This window comes from Dendrobium catenatum, unplaced genomic scaffold (assembly GCF_001605985.2).
Source record: "Dendrobium catenatum unplaced genomic scaffold, ASM160598v2 original_scaffold_285563, whole genome shotgun sequence".
NCBI classification, from domain to species: Eukaryota; Viridiplantae; Streptophyta; class Magnoliopsida; order Asparagales; family Orchidaceae; genus Dendrobium; species Dendrobium catenatum.
The window spans coordinates 25,835-37,052 of NW_021603952.1; positions in this window are offsets into that span (position 1 = coordinate 25,835).

An 11,218-nucleotide genomic window follows, 5' to 3' on the forward strand; every position below is an offset into this window, starting at 1 on the left:
GAATTATGGACATCATAGCTAATGGCATTACAGGAAGTAAACGTACAAAAAATGGGGAGCGTCTCCATTAAAGCTACAATAGAATCACTAGTCCAAAGGCAAAATAGCAGATAAGCAACGACCACTGCACCTGCGATGCCTGATGAGCAAAGAAAGATTGGTTGGGTGCGTAGGCAAATGCGAGCTCAGTTAGCTGAACTAGAGGTCGTGATGGAGGCAAGATAGGTACCTAATATTGAAACCCTTATTGTTCACCGATGAGATGTAGTTCTTCTGGGTGGTCTTAGATGTTATTCCTACATTTAGAGTATTTTGTATGGGTTCATCGATGTGAAATGATCGCTGTATGATTTTAATGTAGGAGATTGTATTGTATACGATTTATTGAACACCGAATATTCTAGATATTTAATGTGCTAAGCGTGTAATTAGATATGTATGTTTCAGTATATATAAGACTAATAATAAGGTAGATAAGCTCATTGTGCGCACGTATAATCTTGATAGTCAAATGTATTATAGGATCATAAGGGGCTTGTCAAACATGATCAGACTATAGACTAATACGAAGAACTAGGAGATATATTATTATAAGATAGTACCATAAAGTTTCTTAATTAGACGGATTGAGTACAAGTTGTGGAGAAGTGAAAGTAATAAAGATGATGATGCACGGAAGACATGCGCATAAAGAGATCGTTATATGTTCACATAATAGCATTTCCTGTATCTGGTACTTCTATCTACCTACTGCCTATATTCGTTTCTAGTAATCTATCCCTGACGGAACATGCGATAAAATTCTACTTCAAGTGCTTCCTAGAGAGCGTAGTCATCGAGACACACACTAGAGAACGACACTTGGTATATCCTCTGGCTTCCATCCCTCTACACCCCCGGATGGCTGAGAAGTTATTCATGTGGATGTAGCTTTACAACTTACTAAGGGGCTGGATAGTGTTGACCTCATTATTTGAGGTCAATTTCCCTAGAATCAACTCTAGCGCTTAGGTTTTCATAGCCTAGTGTAGACGCCTCCCCCGCAGGATTTCCCTTAGGTGGACACCTAATGACGTAGCATCAACTCAAACCTATCACTCAACTCGTATCAAAATCAATTCAATCCAATTTTAATTCAACTCCAAACGAACTCAAATCAAGCCCGCTTTATGATTCGTCGATGTCAATCGACTCAATTTAAGATAATCTAATTCAATTTTGATCAAATTGATGCATCATTAAGCTCAAAATCAAATCACCAATCAAATCAAATTAACTCAAATTGAATTCGATTTCAATGGCTTCGATTAACCCGTTTTAACTCGTAAATAATAATAAAACTGCATGCATGACAGGTGCTGCTTAAAACCCCCAAAGATGTGGCCAAATAGGGTAGAAGTAGCATTGTTTGGCCACTCATAAGTGCAAAACGAAATTCTGAATGTAATACTTTATGTATATAACTGCTTCCTAACCTGTTTTGCAGGTTTGAGTCTTTTTCTTTTCAAATAATGTATTTGATAGAATTAGGGATGTGTAATCAAACTTTATGGGTTTGGATTCAAAAGGAGGTGAAACCAAAACGGATGTACCTGTGGAAGGTGATGCCTGAGGTTCAGTGGGGAAAGATAAAAGCTTCAAGACCCCACAAAGTAGAGGGTCTGTAAATTTGACTGGGTGTATAATGCCAGGCAACTCAGCTGCCAAATCTGGTTGTAATAATTTGTGGACTTCTTTTACATTCATATGCATCTGATATAAATAAATAGCATGCTGTTGTTTGTTCACTGGTGTGCAATACTAGAACAGGCATGTTTTTTCTTAGTTTCCTTCTCTTGTTTTTTGTGGGTGTGGCCCTGGAACTTGATCACGTTAGGCTCTTAGGGATCAAAAACTAAGTTTTCTACCTTAACATTGTAAGCAACCTAAAATAAAATCAAAATAGGCTCCCACGATTTTCCAACAAAATGAAAATTGCATGGCTCCCTTCAAGGAGCCAAGTCTTCAAATTTAAAAACATATTGCTGAATGGCCAAATGTGTGCATGTAGAAATGCCTCAACTAAGGATTTAGATAACAAAAATCTTTCTTTATGAGTTCAACATTTTTGATACCACACATACTAAAGCATCTTGGCCTCAAAGCCAAGTTGTAATAAGAACCTAAATCTTCTAAATAAAATACCCCATATTTTACATTGTGCATTGAGACCAGGACAACATTGGTTTTTAAAAGCGATTAGGAGGGTTAGCTGGGTAGTCCCTTCCAGCGGGACAATAATCCAGAAGATCGGGCAGGTTATGACCTCTTGTGAGGGTTAGCTTGTTAAGTCCCTCTTTGCACTCGGTAGATCTAGGTATCGAGCAGCTACCTCTCGAGGTAGTTTCCTCACCTTAGTTTAGGGTCCGAGGCACGGTTGATTCCAAATCACGCCTATTAAGCCCTCACTTTCGGCCGATTCCTTCCAACAAGGTGTTGTTGGATGTACAGCCCCAATCTTCAATAAAAAAATCAACTTAAACCAAAATTTAGGTTGCTAAAATGTAAAAGCCCCAACATAGGATAGTTTGGGCCACCTCTGAGTTTCACCTCAGAATCAAGTGCCCCTTACTTCCACCTCCTTTGGCTTTCGTTTCCCAAATCTAAATCTAAATTGATCCATTCCTTGAAATTCCTAAGGACCAAACCCTTTTAATTAAGACTTTCATGGATTTTAAAAACAACAAAAAAAAAATCAAGTTTTAGCCAATATCTAAATGACTTCAAAAAGAAAGCAAAACCCACTTAGTTTAAATCAAAAGTGTTCCCAAATCAAACTTGGGAATGTAATTAACCATAGGGGCTTGCCCCTATGGGATGTCTGCTACCCCAGAAAAAATAAACCCCACTCGACCAAACAATCGAGTGGGGGAATCTCTTGTTAAAATTGTTAAATTTTATGATTGAGTCCATAACGGAGATGATATTTTTACCCTCCGGGGGAATATATCATATTTCTATGCCCGCACCCGATTATAAAAAATATGCAATCCGTTTTTGAGGATTACAAAAATTCTCCAACAATCCATCCCGTCATTCTGCCCTTTCGTTTTGAATAGCCGATCTTACAGCATCCTAATTCATGAGTTTCCCAAGTCAAAATTGAAGAAGGAGAAGGTTTATTCCCTACCAGCTTCTTGAATCAAATGGAAGTCACGGCCAGTTTCCCGCTTTCACTTGAAAATCTGTTCTTCACTTCAGAAACTATCTGTTTCAACGGCCCTCTCTGTCGACTCTTGGTGCTCAAAGCGGACAGATCCACCTCACCGCCAACGCCTGAAGCCAATCTAACGCCCCACTAATTTCCCAGACGCTTCAAAGCGATTTTCTACTGTGCTGAACTTCTCTATGTGATGTCCGGTTTTGTTTTTTGGATAGGCTTTCCTTTCAAGTTAGTAATTTGCAAAAGTCTGTAAAGTGGTTCGAGATCTTCCTTGAAGTCATTGCTAGTAGGCTGATGGCATTTTTGTTCTATCATGCTTGTGTTTGGATGGCCTGATGGTCATTTGGAGATATCTGGAATCTTTGCTCGAGCATGAATAATAGCGTAACCTTTGTGTCAGAGATGCTGTGGAGCAATGCAGTTATAGCCGGTGTCAGATACCGTATGGTCACTTGAGATAACCTTTCAGACAACCAAAAGCAATTCCGCTTTGGAATGTAGAATTCTTCAATTTGAAGAGGAGCAATAGAGCCCAAACTATAATAGAAGAACAAATGTTTTCGTGCCTATTTCGAAGAAAGCTAAAGAGAAATTGCTGGAAAGATAACTGTAATGGGATGTCCTACGTCCAATGACAGCTTCTACTTGTACAAGCTAAAAAAAGGGTCATGTGTTTGCTGTTTACGGGGAACGGATTAAAAGAGAAATGATTAAGCAATGGGGATGAAGCCATACAAAAAGAAAGGCAATCTGAAAATGCCAGGAAGAATTGGGTAATGGTGCGATCCCAATTAATTTAGAAAATAATACTGATGAGGATGATGTAGAGCTGGAAGAACAAAAATGGACTCTGAGCAAAGAAAGAAAAAAGCCTATTCTGGTTTCATAGTTTCCATTGGAAGCTATGGAGCATTTCTAGTAGATGCGTTCTGAATATAATGGAGGACTATTGCGAAAAGAAGTACTTTTGCCAAAACTTTGGAAGATTTTCATAGAAGATGAGTGCAGGTGCTTGCGGAATTTCAAGTGTCTGATCTAATTTACTTCACTGGGATTAGGCGAAACTGTACTGGCAGGAAAAAGCATATTACCCCAACATAAACAGACGTGGATTATTGTGATCATTTTCTCAAGAATTGAAGATGCAGATTTGGAGAAGTTTCTTTGTTTAATTGATCCTTTTTGCTTCAGCCATTTTTGCCTCTTATTCCCAACTTTATAGCTTCTACCTATTTGTTGTCTGATAAAAAAAAATTTAGGGATAAAAAAAAAATCAAAGCAACCTACATACCTCCACGCCGCCCCATCTCGCCAAAACGACGGCACCTCCTTCGAGGGCACCGACAATGCAACGTAAAAAAGGAAGGAATTAAACGAAAAAAAAAACTTACGCTCGGCTCCTTCGGTTCCCTCGTCAGTTGTTCGACTTCGTTGCTTCGCACAAGCGTCTAGGGTTCGTCGTTCATCTTCTCCTTTCGTCGTTGTTGTTCGACTCCGTTCCTTTGCAAGAGGAGCAGAGGTTGCACGCGACGCTCCTCCGGCTTCCTCCTTGCTGTGCGACTTCGGCTCCTCATTGCAGTCCGACTTCGCTCGCCAGTCCAACCCCAGGCTGCCAACGCCGCCGAACCTCACCTGCTCCACGCAGACCCCGCAAAACCACCGTCCGAGCCCGTGCGGCCTCTGGCCCTAGCACTGATCGGGCTCTACCTCTTCCCTCTCTTTATATATATGTAAAATATAATAAATAAATTATTATAATTATATAATAATATATTGTTATAAATATAATTAAAATGAATTATATTCAAAAAAATATGTTTATTATAAAAAAAATAATTTTCAACAGGCTGCGAAGTCCCCGGCCGTTCGTACCTTAGCGTCCGACCGGGATCGGTAAAATTTGAAGACCCGCGCCATCGATTCTGTAGATCTGGGCGGGATGATTTTACAATTTCGAAACCTTTACGCAGTCGTATTCTTAGATCCTGGTGAGGATGGTTTGCAATCGAAGACCCTACGCCGTACCTTAGTCCGGTAGGGAAAGAATTACGCAGAGCCGTCCCAGATTTCTCCCTCCGTGGAAGGTGCGTCGTGAGGCTGCCGCGAAATTTCAAGAAAAAAACTATAGAAACTTTTTTGGAACAATTTTGAAGCAATTAAAATTTGAATATTTGATTAATTAAAAAATTTTTACTAATTTAAATTAATCGGAAATAAATTGATTGATTGTTTAAAGCAAAATATAAAATCAATGAGTTTCAAAATTGGGAGCCAATTTGAAGAAAATGCAAATATGATAATTTCGAATCTGAAGAATTTTAAAAATCGAGAGTATTTAGAAAAAAAAATTTTTAAGAGCTCTGAGATTTAAAATATATTTATTGATTAATTATTTTAATTAAATCAAGTGAAAATTTCAAAAATAAAATTAAAAGTGCAATGAAATAAATGAAAAAGGAAGGAGAATGTTGTCCACTATTTTGAATATATACAGGCTCTTCAAAACTTCTCCAAAATCCTCACCAATTCTCCAAACTGTACAAACTCTCAAAATCTCTACAAAACCTCTCCAAACAACTGAGAAAATCTTCAAAAACTCCTTTGCATGTTCTCCAAGATCCCTCTTGTATGAGTTCTTGCAATCATCTTAGGACTCTATCCTTTACAACAACGAGCACTTGACTGCTGCAACCACTGGCTTACAACCTGCAAACAAGCCAAATTGAAAAGTCAGTTATATCATAAATTAAATGAATAAATCTAAGCTACAGCAGGGCGTAGAACAATAGTACTTGAAGCACGGTAGTGCTAAAGTCCCGAAAGGTGTCGAAATCACGGAACTAAAACCAATTTACAACTATTTCAATTTCTCTAAAGAACAAATCTACAAACAATTCAAATTCAATGTGTATTGGGCCCAGCCTTGTTAAAGGACTTGGTTGTAAGACCCGCTACCCGTCAACCTTCGTAGGAAAGTCGTAAGCCCCGACCTTAGGGAGAAGGTTTTAGGTAAATAATTTACCTAAACTCTCTAATCGCTATTAAAACACTCGCCACTTCCTTAAAGAAGCCGTACCGTGTCCGTGTCCGTGTCGTGTCCTTGTGTTCGCCGGGGTCACGTGTCGGTGGACATCATAGAGAAATAGATATTGAACCTGTTGAGAAAGAAGATAGGTAGCAAAATTAGATGCGAAGCATTTATTAGGGGTCGTTAAGGACTACACTCTCATTTGCAAGTATCTAGATCGGCATTTGCATTCTCTCATGAGGTTGGAGGGATGAATTTGTTTCTCAATTAAGAACTTCAGTATTCAAATGAATCGGACGTCTTTTGTTGCTAACGAGAACTTCGAAGAAGACGAGGCTCGTTTGAGTCATTGAAAACAAAACCAAGAGGCATGAAGAAGATTACTTGACCTTTTTATGGGTACTGTAGAGCTTAAGGCGCAATCAAGTAAAGTAGTGAATGAGGAGAGGGCGCAAACACTGCCAGTGCTATGTTAAGAGAAAGACCTTTCTCCATCCTGTCAACCCTGAAGGGAGATTGGTTGCGCAATAGCTCGCAACTCACAGTGTTGGAGATTAGTTTTCATAAATAATGGAGAAGGACCATACATAAATTAAAAAAAAAAAGTTTGCTCCTAGGTGCACTACCAATTGCACAATGACTCGTTCATGCAAGGATGTGTGAGAACTATGGAGCATGACAACTTAAAACTTTACCCCTAAGAAAGTTACTATACTCTACACCATAACTTCATGATAGTTATAAAGATTCTCGTTATTGAATCTACATCCCATTCCATCCTTATCATGGCAAGTCATTGTTAAAGGATGACTAATAATTGAAAATTGTAAAATAAGGTGAAAGATACACTTCGCGGTTGAAACTTTCTACATATAACATCTAGGAATACTTGTCCCACTTCTCTCTCTGAGAAGTAAGAACTAAGAACTTTGCCGTATTTGGGAATTGTAAATAATTGGTTCTAAATAGTTATTAACATTTGGGGATCTCGCTGTGTTATGCGACTGGTTAAGTGAAAAACAATGTGTTATGATTGATATTTGGTACTAACTAGTTATGTCTAAATTAGAGCGTGTGTCGAGTAGATGAATTACATATTAAAAGCTCTTATCTCATGGGAGTGACGTAAATCTACTGTTAATATAGAGAGGTTGTATTGATTGGTGAAGAATGATAGAGATTCTACACAAGTCAAAATCTAAAACAACAAAGACTTGACTACTTGTAAGTGAGTTTAAACCCACAGCACTTAAACGTTGCAGAGAGTCAAAGCCCGTCAAGAGAAGGAAATTTTTCTTTGCGAAGTCATTCCCTCTGTTTCTTTACCTGAGTTCCTTTGGTCTTAGTTTCATCAATTATGATCTCAATCATGACATTTCATTTTTATATGATCAAATTTGCGCACAAGACAAATTTCTCTCTAAAATATAGTCATTTTCAAGTTGTCTAACGCCTTTTAGGCCAGCTGAGTCCGCCATGCACGTAGAGACGTACTAGATGAGTCGAGGTCCCTTCTGGACAAGGGAAAGCTTGCCCTTGACAAGGTCATCTAGCCTTTTAGTAGTTTAGTTGCGTTTAGCGAGTTTCATCAATTTTTAGAAACTCAACCTGACCTTTCTTTCTTACTGACAAATGTACAAGAAAAAATCTATCTAATCTAGAATCATCTGATGTACTAACTTGCCCCATGCTTTTTCTTAATTTCTAGGAAAGATTTGCAAGGAGCTAAGTCTAGCCAACGAAGATTCTACAAGGAGCTAAGCCCTTAGAGGCAAGTCCACCCTTTACAATAAGATTTGTAATAATTGATTGGTCTAGATGGTTACCATTGCAAAAACTATAAACTTTGGTGTTAGGGCAAGGACATGTCTAAGGTGATGACGAGTCAAAGAAAAGGCATCATCTAGCCCTAGATTGCACCTTCCCATTGCTCGGCAATTTTTGTAATGAGTAGAACGTGAGTCCTTTCCAGCAGATAAGTCTAAGTGATTACCCTCCTTACGAGGACTCTAAAATATGGTGTACAACAAGGACCATCTAAGATGACACTATGCCAAATGAAAAAAATATATGTGTTTGATTGCAGTGTATTGATAAAATTATCTTTGTCATTAACAAACTGATTTCATTGCTGAGTTAATGCCTTGGTGAAACTTACTTCAATTGCGAGTTTTCTTTTTAAGTTCTAAATTGGAGAACGCCACTACAACTATCTACTAAACCCGTGGAGTTGAGTGAATTGAGTTATCATAGTGAATCAACTAGTATTCCATAGGCTAGTCTTTATCATATTCATTATTATATTATTTTATAGTGATATTTCATTTGATGAAATAGGCTGATCCTCACTCAGTCCAAGTTTGCCAACATAAAGATAGTTTTCATTCAAATAAACACTGATATTATCTTCATTATACTTCTCATTTTATTTTATTTATGGTGTGAACACTAACATTTCTCTCTAATAGTTAAGTTATCATTTTATTCTTTAGTAGAGTTATAAAGTTAAGATTTCTAGGTACCAAAAAGCAAACTCTATGATCTCCAAGGCTCACCTAGTTATTCATACAAAGGAGTAGTAAGCAAAATATTTCATCATGACCATTAAAATGTAAAAACATAGAAGATGAGTAAGCAAAAAATTCTATTTCAATTATAAATCAATGATTATATGCAATTGCTTTATAGGCTATGAAACTGCTTTTGTATAAGAGTACGAAAGAACTTAAAAATTGGTGAAATATATATATATATATATATATACTATATTACAACCATGGTACAATTTTCTTTTTCATAATGGATGAAATCTACTTTCTCCCCAAGGAAAATCCTACACAAAGGATCTAACAAAATGCTTGGAGGCAGAAAGAAAATCTCTTCTTTGCATCATGAACCCTGCCAGCAATGATGACTCAACCTTGTTCATCTCAAGGATGTTGGTAGCGCCCACTACCTCGGCTTGGAGGCATTACAACATGAGAACTCTATCGAATCATTGGCTCAACCTTGTTGACTTATGGATGCAGGGAGTCACCACTACCTCGTCTTGGACTCCAAAACCTTATAAAAGCAGTAGGGAGACCTCTCCACTTGCTCCATTTGCCTCTACGAGACTCTAGGTCCTTCTCGACATGGCTTGGATGCTAAGAATCTTATTCACAGAACCAACTTTCGCCATGTGAGGTTCTAATAAGTGGCTATTGAGCTATGAGTTCAAATGCCTTGGTCGGTAACCAAGCTAAGAAGGAGAGGATAGTAGTCGTGTGATTGCAATAGGTGGGGATAAGGATGATGGTTTATCTCCTTAGCATGCTCACCCTTCGTGGCTTCATGGTCCTTTGTTGCAAACTAGATCTTTGTTGAAGATGGCTTGCACTTGTCTATGGTATTTGTCATTAGTGGAGCCGCTCTTGTAGTAAAGATTGAATGATTAGGGAGTGAAATATTTTTGTCGAAAAGACATAATGGTATCTCTAATTAGGGTGTCCAATATATTTTGAAACCCGACTCATAAATTCCGGGTTCAGGTAGACCCATTTTAACAAGCAGGGTTGTGGTTAAACTACGAGCCCGAAATCTACTTGTTGACCTGAACAACGCTCGATTGCATCTTGCCTCGTGAGTCGGCCCCTTGCCCATTGGCGCTCGCACCTCACTCGCGCTTCGCCCTTGCAGCCTCGCCTTCACGCCCTATCCTCGCGGCCTTGCCCTTGTACTTACCCGTATGCTCGTTTGCTTGCACTCGCAGTTTAGCGGGTTGGATCGAGTCAAGTTGGTGTCAGGTCTTATTTTGGTCTTCAGTTGTTTAACCCGTTGGACGAACAGGTCAGTTTCGGGGCAGATGAGTTAAGACGTGGTCAATTTCAGGTTTGACTCAAATTGCACCCAAAATCTGTTTTTGACACCCCTATCTCTAATAATATATTGTCACGACCCGGCCGTGAGCTCGCGCAGGCGAGGCTGGGGAACAGAAGTCGGACAAGATTAAATTATCTAATCTCTAAATCTACTCCATAAATATTGAAAGAGCCTCTAAAACATCAAATTGAAAACACTACTAAACACAAAACTCAAACAAAAACATAATTACCTTTCTTCTGGAGCTTTCTACGACGATAAACATTTCCACCTCTTCTACTCATCTTTGATTAACTTTAAGCTTACCTGAAAATGTTAACAAACTAACATTAAGCTAAAGCTCATAAGTAATAACACAATTCATACTACAGTACAAGCAATTGGTAATATGCTGGATGTCAATTTCATTGAATATAACATAAAATGATTCATACTAACATACATTAAACATATCATATCATGACCATATCTTCATTTCAATTTCATTTATATATTCATATCATTATATTAGCTTTCTCTTTTCGTTATAATACAACCGTCAAAGAGTCACCGTCTGTACCATTAAGGTACTCCTTTACCATTTTCCTTTCCATATCCTTTACCATTTTACGTGCACGGAGTACAGCGTCCCAGCTAGTACCATAAGGGGGTGAACTCCATCCTTTCAGCATACACATACAAGTAGTTCAATAACATTCATATCTTATCATATCTTTTCATTCTCATAAATTACATAATCTCTATCATATAATGTCATAAAATATAGTATAAAATTTTGCATGATCAATCATTTGAACAGAGTAGTAAAATCATGATCTAAAAATTAATCATAAAGATTGGCCATGAACATGTTGGAACTTTCAAACATAAAAACTGGAGAGAAACAAAAATATTACTGTAATAAAGAATCATTGTATACTTACAGAAGTTTGGAATCTGATTCTTGCTAGTCCTTCTTCCCTCGATGTCACCACGATTAAACACCTATAAGTATTATTTCTGATTCTTAAAATTTACAAAAATAATTTAAAACAAAATCTTTTCTTTCTAAACTATTATAAGTTATCTCCTTCTCTCTCTCTCTCTCTCTCTCTCATCTCTCTCTTCTCCTCTCTCGCTCTTCTCTC